Source organism: Eupeodes corollae, chromosome 1 (assembly GCF_945859685.1).
Source record: "Eupeodes corollae chromosome 1, idEupCoro1.1, whole genome shotgun sequence".
In the NCBI taxonomy this organism is placed as follows: Eukaryota; Metazoa; Arthropoda; class Insecta; order Diptera; family Syrphidae; genus Eupeodes; species Eupeodes corollae.
In genome coordinates this window covers 8,315,309-8,331,938 of record NC_079147.1, presented here as the reverse complement: position 1 = coordinate 8,331,938, position 16,630 = coordinate 8,315,309, and the positions used below count along the sequence as shown (strand labels likewise).

General features: G+C 35.6%; 1 protein-coding gene across 1 annotated transcript in view; it reads right to left on the bottom strand.

Moving 5' to 3' along the window:
• LOC129953617 (CCR4-NOT transcription complex subunit 6) overlaps nt 1-16,630 on the bottom strand; it is an 80,424-nt gene that overhangs the window by 49,174 nt on the left and 14,620 nt on the right. The window lies entirely within an intron of this gene.

Sequence of the window (16,630 nt, the reverse complement as noted above, 5' to 3'; positions counted from 1 at the left end):
CACAGAGCAAGAGAATTAAACAAAATTCACTATCCATTCTCACCTAGAAATCAAATTAGCTTTTCATTTATTTTATCCTTTTGGAATTGTGTGATAGAAAATCTTAAGGAATGGAGTCATAAAAATTGTATTCTCTGATTTCTCTCAGATTTTAGAAATTATAAACTGACCAATAAATTCTTTACATTTTCTCTATTATTTCACTTATAGAACTGTCAATTATTTTAGATGTCAAATACAATGGGAAGGGTCAGACGACATGATGGACTTGAAAGTATGGCAACATTCTAGTATCTGATTGGCCAGCTGTCAAAAAATTGCCTTCCAATTAATACAACTTTATTGAAAAGTTGACTGGAAAGTTAGCCAAGAAAAATCTCCCTAACTATCAAATCAAGTCTACTTATGTCAAAATGAGGGCTAATCATAGTTTTTTATTTAATTGAAAGCTGAACCTAAATTAAAATGATTAAATTATTTTCGGAACAACTCCATTTAATTATCAAAATGAAAAAGGAATTACTAATATTTTTTTAAAATTAAAGTTACAAGTCGAAATGGACTTGTAGCTTGCCTGAGAAGAGTTTTGTAGGCAATTATGTTTTTCGCATGACCAATTCAAGGTAGAGGTTAGCGAAGTAAAGTCCCGAATATGAAGTTTATGACAAAGAATGCAAAATTTGTACGTTCAAAGAATACAGTTGACGATAAATGAAGTCCTTCATGTTGTCTGAACCTGCCCAATGGAAGCCGAAAATTGAAACATGCCGTTTTTATTTTGCAACATGTATTACAGAATCAAATATAATTTTTCTTGAAAATGGTATTCTTTTGAGGCAAAATATTTTGACTTTTCGCATTAAATCTCGCTTCCACTCTTTTTTAAGTTTAGTTTTATTGGCTTACATCAGGTGGGAGCGAGATGAAATGGTGAGACGTCAAATTAAGTCAAACTATGGTTGCGTTCAATCTCGTGTTGGATAGGGTATCTTTGATAGGTGGATTTTTAGATAAATTGTTGAACGAGTTAAGACAGCTGTTAAAAAATAAAAAGAACTTTTAGATATTCATATAATGCTGATTCGTCAGAAGATGATGAATTCATAGGTGCGTAAGACCTAACATATTGGTCATCTACAAAACGAGAACAAAATAAGTCCATTTTGAAGTTTAAAAAAAAATCATAATTACCTTCTAAAATTCGGAGGCAAATAGCTTCTTCATCGTCTATTATGTACAGAACATCCTCAAATACAACTTCAACTAACATTTTGTATCTTTTTGTTTACAAACAAATACAAAAAGGTGAAATCAATTTTCAAGTTTCTTGAAATTCAACCATGTGTTGAATCAGCTGTTCTGTCAGATACCTACATACGCCAGAAATTCTTGCATACCTTTGGATTACTTTTTTGACAACTATTTAAGACGTATAACACTAACAAAAAGGTATCGGATACCCTATCTGTCTGAGATTCAACGCAGCCTATAACATAAACTAACAGCGATATAACAACATTTTCCGTCAATTGAATTGTCAGACAGTTGGAATGACTGTTGCTTTATAATAAGACAGTAATTCTAACTGTCAAGCACTGTCAGATGAAGCTTAAAACTACTGCTGAGAATTCACAATGTCAGCTTTCAATCTCGAGTTGGCTATCCTGATAATGTTTTCAAGAGATACATTTAAAAAAATACACTGAATTATTACTAAAAAAACGTAAAAATATTTTAAATCAGTTTTTAGGCTCATTCAAATTCGACCATACACATATTCTGTCAGATACCCATGTATAGCAGAAATTCTCGGTTACCTTTAAATTCATTTTTTGACATCCCAGCTTTTTTGCTTAACATCGGATGTTCTTTTACACCTAAAACACTAACAAAAAGGTAAAGCTATCTGTCACAGATTTAACACAATCATTGAAAGACCATAATGTAAACTGCGATGTCATTTTTATTTTGCAAAACAGCATTCTTTCATTCAATGGTTAGACGCATTCAATGAACTGTCATAAACTAACAGCGATTTAACAACATTTAACCAGCCAATTTAACTGTCAAATAGTTGGCCTGAAATTGACTGTTACAATTTTGTATACAGTATTTTTTAACTCAAACTCTGTAAACTGTCAAGAACTGTCAGATGTCGCAAACAACTACTGCTGACAACTTTAAGTGAGGTTGATTTTTTGGTAAATTAAAAAATAACTGTGGTTTACCCCTGCTATTTTTAAGTAAAAGGTCTCTTTGACATCAAAATGAGTGCAATGTGAAAACTATCTATATAACTGTCATCCATTGTCAGATGTCACTTATATCATTAAGAACGAAAACTGACAATTTACATGAATATTTTCTGTGCGAAGCCAAACTAAAATTTCCACAAATAGTGTCTGTCACAAGTGACATTTAAGATTACGAATTAACGAGTTCTTTTGACTTCGAAATTGATTTCATATCAATAAGCAATTTTTTGTTCGTTTTAAAAATGATTATCACTAACGTTATTGTCAATAAATTGCTTAATATAACTTTATCACTATCGTCTCGTCAATCGTTTTCAGTACAAGATTATTTCACTACTCTGATACTGTAACTGAAAAATATCGAAATTCAAGATAATGCTTGTTCGATAACTTGAAAATGTAACCAAGGTTACCAAACTTGTTATTTTTTGTATGGGAAATCGTGAAAATTTGTACCGTTACCAAACATACCAATTATTTTTTTACTTTTTGCTGCCTACGACGATATAGTCAGATTTTTAAAATGTTAGCTCCTAATGACTGATATTATTGTAAATTCCAAAATACTTGTTTTTTTCGAAACTATTTGGGATAATGTGCTTTGTGCAAAAACGTTTTTACAAATTACTGTCTTGGTTGTTTAGAAAATCGGTTTTTCCAAAGCGTTTGATCGGGTACAACATAATATTCTCTTGAAAAACTTGAATTGCTTGGCTTCCACTCGAATCTCTTAAAATGGATCAGTAGTTGTTTAATTGGACGAAGACAATATGTTAAAATTGGCGATGTTCTTTCCAACGAAATACAAATTTTTTCCGCTGTACCACAAGGTAGTCATCTTGGTCCTCTCCTTTTCATTTTATTTATAAATGATTTACCGAATTGTATTAAAAGTTCTAGATGTCTTTTATATGCTGATGCTCTCAAGACATTTAGTTCTGTAAGTTCTTCATAAGATGATAGTAAAATTCAATTAGATATTGATAATATTACCATGTGGTGTTTTCTAAATAGTTTAAATTTTAATGAAAAAAAAGGGTAGTATTGTTATGTTTTCCAAAAATAAAGGATCCGATATGTTTTGATTACAAAATTGAGAATCAGCTCTTAATGAGGTTAACAAATCAAATTATTGATTCGAATATGAATATTTCTCTCCAAACTGATAATGTTATTTCAAAAGCTAACTCCATGTTAAGATTTATTTCAAGAACTTCTAAATCATTCAAAGATCTTTATACTTTAAAAACTCTTTTTGTATCCCTTGTGAGACTTTAACTTGAATATTGTTGCATAATACGGAATCCTTTTAGAAAATCAAGTATTTTAAGGATTGAAAAGGTTCAAAGACTGTGTTGGGTTAATCCGCTTGGCTCTTGAAGATTTTGAATCTCTTTGTAAGAAAAGACAACCAAATGCAATTTAGAACAAGTGGTTCTTTATATATTAACTGAGTTTAAAGAAGATTAAAATTCCTGAACATTTGAAAATTAATTACAGACGATATTGCACAAACGCTATCGTTTTGACGATATCACTTTGACGATCACCAGTGGACCTTTTGCTACGAAAGCCGTATTGTCGGTCATTAAAAAGCTTCCGTTCCTCAAGATATTTCTTAAGCTAATAATTAATCAGCGCTGCTATGACCTTAGAAAGAAGGGACGTTAGTGCTATCGGTCGGTAATTTGTTGGTGATTGGCTGAACAAATTCAATTTTCCAACTACTCGGAACGAGCCCAGAAAAATAGGATAGATGGAAAAGCTTACGCAGCGTGGAAGAACACCTCTTCAGAATAATAGCAGGGATGCTATCTGGGCCAGCGGATTTATGAATGTTAAGATCTTCAATAACTCTCGCCACAGTTCGAGTACGAAAAAATATTGGTCCCATAGAATCATTTACGCGTTCAAGAACTGGGGGACTCATGACACTATCTGGTAAGGTGGAGTTTTCGCCAAACTGCCTTGCAAATAAGTTGGCTTTATCAATACAGCTAACTAAAGGAGTGTCATTGACAACAAGCGTAGGGACCGAGGAAGAGGAAGAATTCTCCATGTTTTTTTTTACAAATGTCCAAAAATTCTTACTGCTTTTTTTTTGGTCATGTAAAAAATTTGGTCCTTCGTTTTCATCATTTCAGTTGGCTTTAAAACACCGGAAGCTCATCTCTTTCTCCTTGATAACCTCTTTGCAGCTCGAATCGAACCATGATTTAAGCTTGAGCTTAATACTTTTAACCCTATTCGGGATAAACGTTTCCATTCCCAGATGAATCATACTAGAAATCATATCTGCACTGGAGTCTACGTCGCTACCGAGGAAGCATAGCGACCAGTTAAAGATCCTGAAGAAATTATTGAGACCGTCCCAGTTGGCTTTCTCGTACTGCCAAACGGTTCTCTTTGGAACTCTCTCTTTGACACGAGAAATTAGCAGATATGACACTGTGGTCCGATGTGCCTACAGACGTCAATACACTGATTGTGTACTTATCAGGATCAGAAGTGAGAAACAAGTCAAGTGTATTTTCTGCGAGGCCGTTAACGTCTGATATAGTAGGCTTATTCAGTAGGCTGAGTAAGATGGTTAAACTCAGCAAAAATCTCAGCAAGCCACGAAGAATTGTGAACATTGAAATCGCCCGTAATAACGATTTCAGTGTGAGGATACAGGGCGACAATTCTTTGTATGGAATCAGACAGAGCATCAAATTCCTGTGAAGTTGAAACTCTGTCCAGGTTTGGGCTCCGATAAAGAAAACAATATTGAATGATGTGCTTATTCACGGAAAGTTTTAACCACATTTCCTTCCAAATCAACACTTTTCTAGAATTAAAGAAATTAAAGTAAAATCAAAGTTCCAAAAAAAAGCTAGGTAAGTCATGAGTCTGACAATGTCCTAGCCGTAACTTTCCAGTCTTCCAAAATTGTATAGATACCAGATAATTTGATTTTAAGACTATTCCCTTTAAGTTCAAATACTTTATACTAAAGTGTTGAACATTTAAAGTCTTAAAGCAGAAATTAAATACCAAGAAGTGAGACTATCATCGAAATACTATCGTCTGATGATAATCGTTTTACGGAAAGACCCCCCAGAACTTTCATTTCCTTCCAAATCAACACTTTTCTAGAATTAAAGAAATTAAAGTTAAATTAGAGTTTCAAAAAAGGAAAAATGAGTAATGAGTCTGACAATTTCCTAGCCGTAACTTTCCAGTTTTCCAGAGTTTAATAGATACTAGATAATTTGATTTTAAGACTATTCGCTTTAATTTCAAATACTTTTTATTATAGTGTTGAACATTTAAAGTTCCAAAAAAAATAAAATATCATGTCTTAGTTATTATGAATTAAAATGTAATAAAAAAACTATCATTCATTTAGAATGACATTAGCAACTTCAAGAAAGATCAAAAATCTTTGTTTTTGTGTTACTCCATAGAATCAGAATTTAATACCAATATCACACTTCTTTCATCATCATTTTTTCTTTGTTTTGTCGTCGTCACTTCTTATATACATATGTAGGTACATAGGTACAATGAACATTATGTACAAATGTACATCATACACCCTACCTACTCATTGTTAATTTTCCACTTGATGAATATCGGTTACAAGGTATAATGATCTAGGTTTGGTTCTTAATCAGGGCTTGACTATTTAATGCAGTGCCACTGCCAGTCAAGTTAGCATTCTTCTTACGGCACAAGACAATACGAGTCGAGTATAAACTTTTCTGCCTCTCAATCGTTAGTTCTCGCATTTGCAACAAAAATGCATCTACATCTGCCTTCACTGCAATCATTTTTGTTTTTTACAGAAAGCAGAAAAATCACACCAAAGATTATTAAGCAAAAAAAAACAAAAATGCTACTGAAGATACAACATTCACATAATGCTGTCGTGCCACCGCCGCGCCGCGCTGCCGCCGTCACTCCACTACACCATTGCGCTCCCACCAAACACAAGCTATTGCCATATGTCAGTGCACCTTTCTTTTCACATTTCCATGGAGCAGGGAAAATCGGTCAACGGGAACCATGCACTATGGAAGCACAGCAGTTAACGTTCAACAACTATCATAATACGAACTCCAATTCAATTGCTGTTGAAGTTGATGATTGCAAGAAGAGGAAACTTTCTCTTTTCTTTTCTTCCAAATCACCCCCGAAGAGGCGTAGACTACAACCACAATCCACATCCAAGCCAAGCTAAACCAAGCCACCCAACCGACCAACCTACCAACCAACCATCCGACGGACCGGAGACGTCGTCGTAGTAGTCGTAGTCATAGTCATAGTCGTTGTTTTCGTTTTCATTTTCATTTGCAAATCTTTTGGATACGAAAGATATCTCTTTTGATCGGTGGTTTCGTTAATAAGGGGGAACTCAACGGATCAGCGCAGCAGCAACAGCAACAACTTGAGATATTCACGGTCAAATGCGTCCAACGAGCCAAACCGACATAAACATCACAAAATCAAATGAAAGTGTTTCGCATTACTACCAAACAGCAAATTTAAGATTGTGATGCTAAGCTTTTAGCTTTTTTTTTTACATCCATTTGGTCACATCCACTGCCACAGACATTTTAAACTGGTTGACTGTGGGGTTGCTCTTGTTCATTTCTGGTGAAAGGAGAGGCGTTGAATCGAATTACTTTCGATTTCTATTCTATGCCTACATTAAAGCGAGGTTTCTTTTGTCTTCTGGTGCGTATTGCAGTGAGATATTATTGTTTAATATACGAGTATGTATCTTATAAATTGACTTTGACTGTTAAATGTGATGAAATCTATTCTTTGACATTCAGGAAGAGTCGAGCCACACTGATGACTGGAATGATTGAATGATATTACAAACTGTTATGACATTAAATAAAACCAACAAAGACGACCAACTGACGACGACGGTCAGACTCTTTAAAAAGTCTTTATAACTTTTACTATGGTAATTAGATTACGAAACTGATTTTTATAGGTAGTCTTTGCATATAGACAACATGTTTCGGAGCCAAAAATAACACCGTGTCGTTGTTATTGTTTGTTTTTAATTTTGACTAGAGAGTGAGCCAAATTAATATAACTTTAGTTTTTTTGTTTGTTGTCTTTTAATAAATGACATCATAAAACATTACATGAATAATGATAAGTTAATAAGTTGAGTAAGTAAGTGAATCTACATATTTGCAAAATACATCCGGAAATAAGATATAATTGGCCATTTAAGTTATATAATATTAAAAGTTTTAATATGAGTATAAGCGATCATTGAAGTTAAGTTTTCTAAGGTTAGCAATGACTGGGAGGGCTTGAAGCTCAAGCTTATCCCAGCTAAGGACATCCCTAGACAACCGAAGGCTCGCATTTGGTTGCCGCTCATGAGCATAAAGCCAAGCGGACAGGATCTGATCCGCGGTCTTCAGAGGCAAAATCCGCTTGTCCCCATGCACGATTGGGCTTTAGTTAAAGCAGAAGAACCGCAGAAGACCAGCGTCTCTTACCTTCTGAGGATGAGCGAGGAGAGTCTAGGGGCTCTCAAAAAAGCCGAATACAAACTTAGTTTTGGCATAAGGAATGCCAAAATTAAAATTCTGTAGAGTCAGGGAACAGACACCGACAAATCTGGTGACAACGTCGAGGATGACGATGTTATAAGCGGAGTCGAGATCCCCAGCGAGTTGCCGAGCCCCAGCTCTGCAGCTAAAAATAATTAAAAAACGCGCTGAAGGTCATCCAGATTAATCTGAAGCACTCTAAGTGCGCCTCAGATAATCTGAGAGTTTTCCTTAGGGAGGGAAACTTCGACATTGGCGTTATCCAAGAACCGTGGATAAACGGCCTCAAGATGCGAGGCCTCCAAGACAACCAATACGACCTCTTTTATAAAACCGCAGAACAAGACCAAGGTAATCCCAGAACTTGTATTTTAGCTAAGAAACTTTAAAAGGTTTTTTATGTCCAAATTTTAGCACCAATCTGACAGTTGTCAGATTTGAAGAGGCAAACCTTCTGATCGGAGGCGACGCAAATGCTCGGCATACCCTTTGGGGAAGTTCTGTGATCAATGAACGAGGTGAGTCACTTTTTGATTTTATTATTGAAAATAATATGACCATATGTAATAGAGGCAATACTCCCACTTTCGTCTTTCCGAGCTCGGAAAATTATGATGGATGGGACGATGTGCTTGATGTTACTTTAGTAAACAACCGTAATTTATTAGTGGAGAATTGGAGAGTTTCCCCTTTGAATTCGTTTTCGAATCACAAGTGGATTCTTTTTCAAATTAATTTCGAGTCAAAAAACCCTCCACCTTACAGAAATCCCAAAAGAACTGACTGGACGAAATTCAGTCAAATTGCGAATTCCAAACTAAGCAACTTACCGAATCTCACTGAATCGATAGGAGACCTTGAATCAAAGGTGAAAACCTTTTTAGAGTATCTTGCCCAGTTAAATATAGCCGTAAAACCCTTCCTTCGTGGTGGAATGAAGAACTGTCGAGTCTTAGGAAAATGACGAGGACAATTTTCAATATCTGCCACAAACATAAGTTTTACCAACCGTATAAAGACTCTCTTAAAATGTACAAACAAGCCCTGTCATCAACCAAAAGACAAGGCTGGAGAGAATACTGTCAATCAATCGAAGACATAAAGGACTCCGCAAGGCTCAGCAAAGTTTTATCGAAGGAACATTGTAATCCTTCATTTCTAAAAAAGCCTGATGGAACCTGGACAGCCTCTCCAGCCGAATCTCTTGAGCTACTCATGAAGACGCACTTTCCGGGTTGCGAGAGTGATAACCCCGAATCGCTTGAAACCGAAGAGCTAAACGTAGCTCATGTGGAGCAAGTCAATTCCGTTATAATCAGAGAAAATATTTTGTGGGTCATCAATACTTTTCCTCCATATAAATCCCCAGGCATAGAAGGCATACTGCCAGTTATGCTTCAAAAGTTGCATGATGTGGCAGCTCCATGACTGGAACAAATTTTCAAAGGATGTCTCCTTCTCAAACATGTGCCCATGTCGTAGAGACAGGTCAAATTAGTTTTTATCCCGCAAGCGAGGTCACAAATCCGCGAAGGATTTCAGACCAATAAGCTTAACATCTTTTGTGCTTAAAACCTTGGAGCGCATTCTTGATAACCATATTAGAGAAATCCTAGTTGGACGATCTCTCGAAAGCTCTCAGCATGCTTATCTTAAGGGCAAATCTACGGAGATTGCCCTCCATGAGGTAGTGCGTACTGTAGAACAAACAATCCATTATAAAGAATTTACTCTTGCCACCTTCCTAGACATAGAAGGTGCTTTTAACAACGTCCTTACCAAATCCATAGAAGAATCGCTCGTTAAGTTCAGTGTAGAAGACTTCATTTCAAAATCAAATGGGGTGGCGCAACAGTCCGTTGTGAACCAGGGCCTAGTGACTTACAACTCTCAACCATTCCTGTGTGCGAGTACTGTTGTCAGGAATGGAAGGGACCTAAAATTTAAGGCCGAATCCGAACGGCTAGTTTGAGAAAGCACTTTTTCATGACAAGAATTACTCTTGAAGGAATTGTCAATTCCTCGCAAGAGGCAGTACCCGCGAAAATTATTTTTTTAAATTATGGTGGCACAGGCAGGGATTGAACCCAAGACCTCTTGCATGACAGTCCAACGCACTAACCATCATGCTACGGGTACTACATGAAGAAGACTTCATTTAAGAATGGATTATTTCCATGCTCAGTGGAAGGTATTGCAACTCTAGGCAATACAATCGCAACAAAACACGTGAGTAGGGGAACATCTCAGGGTGGTGTCCTTTCGCCTCTTCTGTGGCTTCTGGTCATGGATACAATTCTCGTTAAGTTAGAGAGATATGGGGTGAAGGCGGTAGCTTATGCGGATGATTTGGTGCTATTGGTGTCAGGAAAGTACACCTCTGTGATTAGTGAAATCACGGAGTCAGCTTTGAAGAAATTTAGCAACTGGGCCGCGAGTTTTGGACTAGGAGTTAACCAAAGTAAAACTGAACTGTTGTTCTTTACCACCAAAACTAAAGTACCGCCCTTCACCCTACCTCGACTCAAAGGTCAAATCCTATCATTGTCTTCCAGTGCAAAATATTTGGGAGTTATACTCGACCCTAAACTAAACTGGAAACTAAATATTGAAGTACGGGTTAAGAAGGCCTGTGTTGTCTTCTACGCCTGCAGCAAAACTTTCGGCAAAAAGTGGGGACTTCAATCGAAGATGACTTTATGGACGTACACAGTCGTAGTAGGTCCAATCTTAACATATGGTTCGATTGTGTGGTGGCCTGCTCTTAGCAAAGCCTATAATATTGATAAGCTAAAGAAGGTTCAGAGAACAGCTTGCGTGGGCACCACAGGCGTCATGCGTACTGGCCCAACGGACGCCTTAAATAATATTTTGGATCTTCTACCAATCGACCTTTTTATTAAATACATAGCTTCCTGCAGCGCTATTAGGCTGAAGGAATCAAACAGCTGGTTGTCAAAACCTTGTGGACAACGAAATTGATTCACTCAGATATTATCTCGATAGACACTGACTATACTGGACTCCTGCTTTGAACCTTAGTAAGGGTTTTAAGGTTATTTTCCCATCGAGAGAAGATTTGGAGGATGACATCGTGTCGATAGGTTTCGACACAACCATCTTTACTGACGGCTGAAAGATGGAGTGCGGAGTTGGTTCTTTGATCTTTTCTGAGTCCCTAAATGTAGCTAAATCCTTTAGGCTTCATGACTTTGCTAGCGTTTTTCAGGCTGAACTGCTGGCAATAAGGGAGGCATGTAAGATACTTAAACAAAGCCCAAACCAAAACCGAAATGCGGCTATCTTTAGAGACGGCTATTAATTGGTCCAGCAATTTCGCGATGAGCTTGCGAGCCTGAATATTAACCTCGGTGTCACCCTGATCTGGGTTCCGGGCCATAGTGGTATCGTGGGAAATGAACAGGCTGACGAGCTAGCCAGGCAAGGATCAGCTCTTCATAGCTCACTTGCGGAAATGGTTAACATTCCTCTTGGCGCTATAAAGGGTAAAATCTTTTCTATCTATCTATCTATCGATCTTCTATGCAGGCCAAGGCAAGACATAGCCAGGATTGTTGCGGTTTGTACCCGACATTGGAGTTCATGCAGAGAAGTTGGGTATCTCTTACAACACCTTTTGCCGTAGCTGTAGTGACCAAAGAGAAAGTGAAACCATAATCCATTTCCTCTGCAAATATCCTGCTTTGGCAAACACTAGAATGAAATACTTTGGAAAAGCATTCTTTCACGAACTTGATGAGCTATCTGAGACAAAGATTAGAGAGAAACGATGGGAAAAGTTATGGTGCTATTGGAAAAATCGTGGGTAAAAGTTCCTCAACTGTCCAAACAATAATAAAAAATTATAATGATACGGGACATTTAGCAAATAAACCCCGTTCTGGTCGTCCGAAAAAAATTAAGTACTCGCGATATCCGAAGCATTATTCGGAAAGTTAACCACAATCCTCGAATAAGTGCACCTAAATTGGCGGAAGACATTGCAAATACGACGGAAAAAGAAGTCCACCCAGAGAGATGTAAAGGGTTTAATGGGAGATTGCCAAGAGAAAAACCATTAATCAGCAAACACTAATCGAGAAAAACGGCTAGAGTTCGCGGACCGGTACATTTCGGAGGAGTAGGGTTTTTGGAAAAGGGTACTTTTTACAGATGAAAGTCAATTCAACATTTTTGGATCCGATGGGAAAAATATGGCGGTAGGGGAACCAAACCATGGATATGAAAAATCTTGTTGCTACAGTGAGGCACGGAGACGGACATGTGCTGGATCCTGCACCAAGACAACGACCCCAAACATACGGCGAAGATTATAAAGGAGTGGCTGGTGTTTAGGGTCCCAAAACAGCTTCCTCCACCACCGCAGTCTCCAGATCTCTATATCATAGAGCACATCTGGGATGAACTGGACCGGAGAGTTCGCAAATTTAGGATAACGAATCAAAATTCACTGAGAACGGCTCTTCCGAATGCTTGGTCTTTAATAACCCCTGACGTCACCGAAAATTTAGTTCGGTCCATGCCTCGAAGACTCAAAGCTGTCCAGGACTCACAAGGTGTTAAAACAAAATATTAAATTGAATTTATTTAATTTTTAGTTAATTTAATTTTGATCATATGCAGACTTTCGTGTATCGTTTTTTTTTACTTTTCTCGTTTTTTCTTTAATTTTGTCTAATAAAATGACTAATTTTGTTAAATAATTGTTTTTAAATAATAAATACTCCTTTAAAACAATTAATGAATTTTAACTTAAAGCGGTAATTTAAAACTTTTTAGCACTATACGTAGACTGTTGTGACTGACTGTACATACATAGGTGATTTTATATTAATAGTTTGACTTAAAACTACTTTAAAGTATAAACAATATTCTTTTCTATTGATTGTTTAATGATTTTGTGCATAATTTGTATACATAACTAATTAAATGTTTTTGATTATGAAATATGACAGATTATTCACAATTTAGATTGAATGATAAAATAGCTCTTGGTCGTGACTGACATGTGTACTTTAGAAATGATTTAAAAATATTATATGATTCCGACCTAATAAAAATAAAAATACTGCAATATAAGCTACGGATTTAATAAGATGATTGTATCCCTTACCATTTACTTATAGATCTATAATCAACATTTAAAAATTCGATAAATATAAAAAAGTTCGTATACGTGTTCGCTTCGTAACATACACGACAATTTCGAGAATAGCAAAACTTCGACATATGTATTTGAATTTAAAAACAGCTTTACATCAAAATTGTATTCTCGTTTTAGAAAAAAAACAAATACTTTTTGTTATGGAAAAAAGTTATATGTATATAAGAATACTTTAATGCTCATCAGTTAACCCTTGAGCTCAATTTCGGACGTAAATGTAAAGAACAGAGATTATTTTTTTAGTCGCACTACACGAATGTGGAATGCTTTACCAGACTCAATATTTCCCACTCATTACAATGTGCAGACATTAAAAACCAATGTGCATCGGTATCTCCTGTTTATTCATTATAAGGGCATTCATATTCCCTTGTGTGTGTGCATAATAAAAAAAATTGTCAAACAAATACTATGAATTAAGCATTGTAAATTTGGATTGCATCAAATTTGTTTTGTGTAGCAGTTAAAGTTTCGAAATTTTGCATTGAAAATACCAAAAAAAAAGAATTGTTCGAAGATTTATTTTGATTTGAAATACGCGAATTAATCCTGGGGGGTCTTTCCGTAAAACGATTATCGTCAAACAATAGCGTTTTGACGTTTTGGGAATATAAATTGTTGTACAAATAATGCTGTGTTTTTCTTAAGTTTATCTCTTTAAAAAGGTTAAAACTAAATAACATACTAAAATTTTGTTCGGGATATTTTTATTCTAGATTTTTGTTCATTCAAGACTTGTGTGCATTTGAAATTTGTGCGTTCTAGTTTCAAAAAACTTTTTTTTTAATAAGGTATAAGAAGCAAATGAAAATTGTAGTAGAGAGGAGGGGGGTAACTATAGTTTATTCCTAAGCTAAAGCTAAAATACCTTAAATATGAATTATATATTAACTAAAAATAATACAATAAGGCATCTGCATAAGATCATAACTATATATTTTAAAATTGTTTGTGGAAAGAAAGAGGATGAGGTAGATTTTCTAAAATGAAGGATTCATAAAACAAAATTATCTTACATATATGGAGCAACCATTCGGCTTTATTAAAGGACCGATCCTAGAAGATTCGTACTACAAATGGCAAACAAATTATCTTACCTTCAGTAGTAACTAAAACATAGAAACAGAGTTTTAAACTCCTAATTTAGGGACAAATATTTCTGTTTGGATGAAAGCTATGATACTTTTGCTTTACCATTCGTAATATGAATTTCATCTACAGGGTCTGTGATGATCAAAACATATTCAAACTTCTTTGCGCAGACCTGAACAAAAATTGCGAATCACTGTCAGCATAACAGTTCTTTCTATGTAAACGAACAATTTTAAGGATTCAAACAACAATTTCTTTTTAAACTACAAAAATGTAAAATTCATCAAAAAATATGAATGTTTTTCATAATATGAGCTTTATATTTCTTTTTCTTTTACTACTTAAATCACGCGATCAAGAATATTTCAGGAATCTAATCCTAAAAATTTTACTCACACAGTTTCGACAGAAAACAAAACGAGACATTTGTTGTATGATAAATTTAATTCAAATTTCTGAAAATACGGAAATCTCTGATATCAATGAATTCGAAAACTAGCAACATATTTTCTCACGTTCAGTAGTTAAAAAATTGCTTCCAACGATTTAGATTTTAGATTAGATAGATTTTTATTACTCGTCTTAAATTATTTACATTGTTTACAAAAATCAAAAAAAATTGCTAGCTGTTAAATGTTTTATTCAAAGAAATAAACTTCGTCCGACAATGACTTACAATTTCGTTTCTAGCAACATTGTCACAAATTTGTTGAGTCATGACAATCCCTGTTCGACAGAAACTTCCAGATTTCTATATCTCCCAGATCTTTCTGGGAGGATAGGGCATTCCTGGAAGACAAGTCAATCCATTTTTATACAGATGGTTCAAAAACAAAAGAAAGTGGAGGTGTGTACTCTGAACGACTGAAATTAAGTCTCTCATTCCGCCTTCCCAACCATTGTAGCGTGTTCCAGGCGGAACTATTGGCGATACAAGAAGTCTCGCCCTGTGTTAAAGAAAACATGATATCAACATCTGATATCTCTGCACTCTGACTCTACAAACTCTTTAACAGTCCATAACTGTCAATCATCTCTAATGGAGATGGCACAGCAGTTTTGCTGGGTGCCAGGATAAAGAGACATTGCAAGTAACTGTAAGGCAGATGAACTCGCCAGGAACGGTACAGTGCAACCCTAAACGATCTAAATCATATCAGCATAATCAGACTCTCACGTTTTGTAAGAGATTCAAACTGGTTCCATTGAGCTTAGGAGGAACCCTCAAGATTCATGTGGTATCACAATGGACCATTAAACTAGCCTAAGTGTGTCCGTTTCCATCATGGACAGCCACTAACCTGACGCGGTTATACGATATTTGTGAAAATATTTTTACCGACAGATTTAAAAATCGTATGTGCTAAGTAAAGTGGATGTTTTACTTACCAGCCCAAAGCCTCACTGTATAAAGCAAATTAAAGCTTTTGTGTTCGAATATTATGGTTAATAATTGCCAAGATGCTACAAAATTTTAAAATTAACTGATTATTTTAATTTCAATTTGGATGGTATTGTTATTTTAACAAACTTAAAAATATCCAAAAATAAATAAATTTTATTAAACCGAAAGAAACACATCTAACTTTAAAATAATATTTGTCCAGGAAATTTATACAAGCCATTGAAACAGTGAGAATAATTTAAACAGCAACTTAGGTGTACTTCTTCGTTTGGTTACCTTCCAAGTAACCAATTCGATAATTAGGCTCTTTCATTGCAGTTTGTACGCCCACATTATCCAGTTTCTTCAAAACCTCGTTTTTGTACTAATTTTCTTCACACGCTTATAACGAAAGTGATTTCAAATCCTGGAAATCTTAAAATTGTCTGGACTTTTGCATATATTGTACTCAGGCCAATTTTTTAAAGGTTCACGTATCCCTTCAATTGGCCTCATTTTGCGGCAGCTTATTCTTAACAGGGGTGAGGGTTTCAAATGCTGCTAAAAGGGGGTTATTATTAGTTGGGAAGGTATTTTAAACAAATGGCGTGATGGTTAGTGCATAGGACTATCAGAACAATCCCTGTCTGTAAAACCTTAAGTTTATTATCAGAGAAACTGCAAGGCAGAGATTAAAAAATCTTCCAAGAGTGATTCTTGTTAAAAAAGGTACTTTCTAAAATTATCCGTTCGGATTTGACATTAAAACCATCCCTGAAATTAGTCCCACACTGGAATGGTTGAGATATGTAAGGCACTAGGCATTGGTTCTATACGACCTGTTGCGTCAACTAATTTATTTATTTAAGTATGGTATTTTAACCAAAAGGTTTGTATTGGAATTAAAGACAAGCGGCTGAGTTGGCCACTCTTTTATTTGTTGCTGATGTATCAATCTGAAACATCGATTAATCCGACAGCCTGCGGATTTCAAACCACAATTGTTCGAAAATAAACATTGATTGGTGGTGATTCTATTTATTTATACAATAACAAGTATCTATCTTAAATATTAATAGAATTCGATTAAATGTGCAAGAGTCGTTTTGTTCATTAAAAACTTAGATATTGAACTGTTGTACATTAG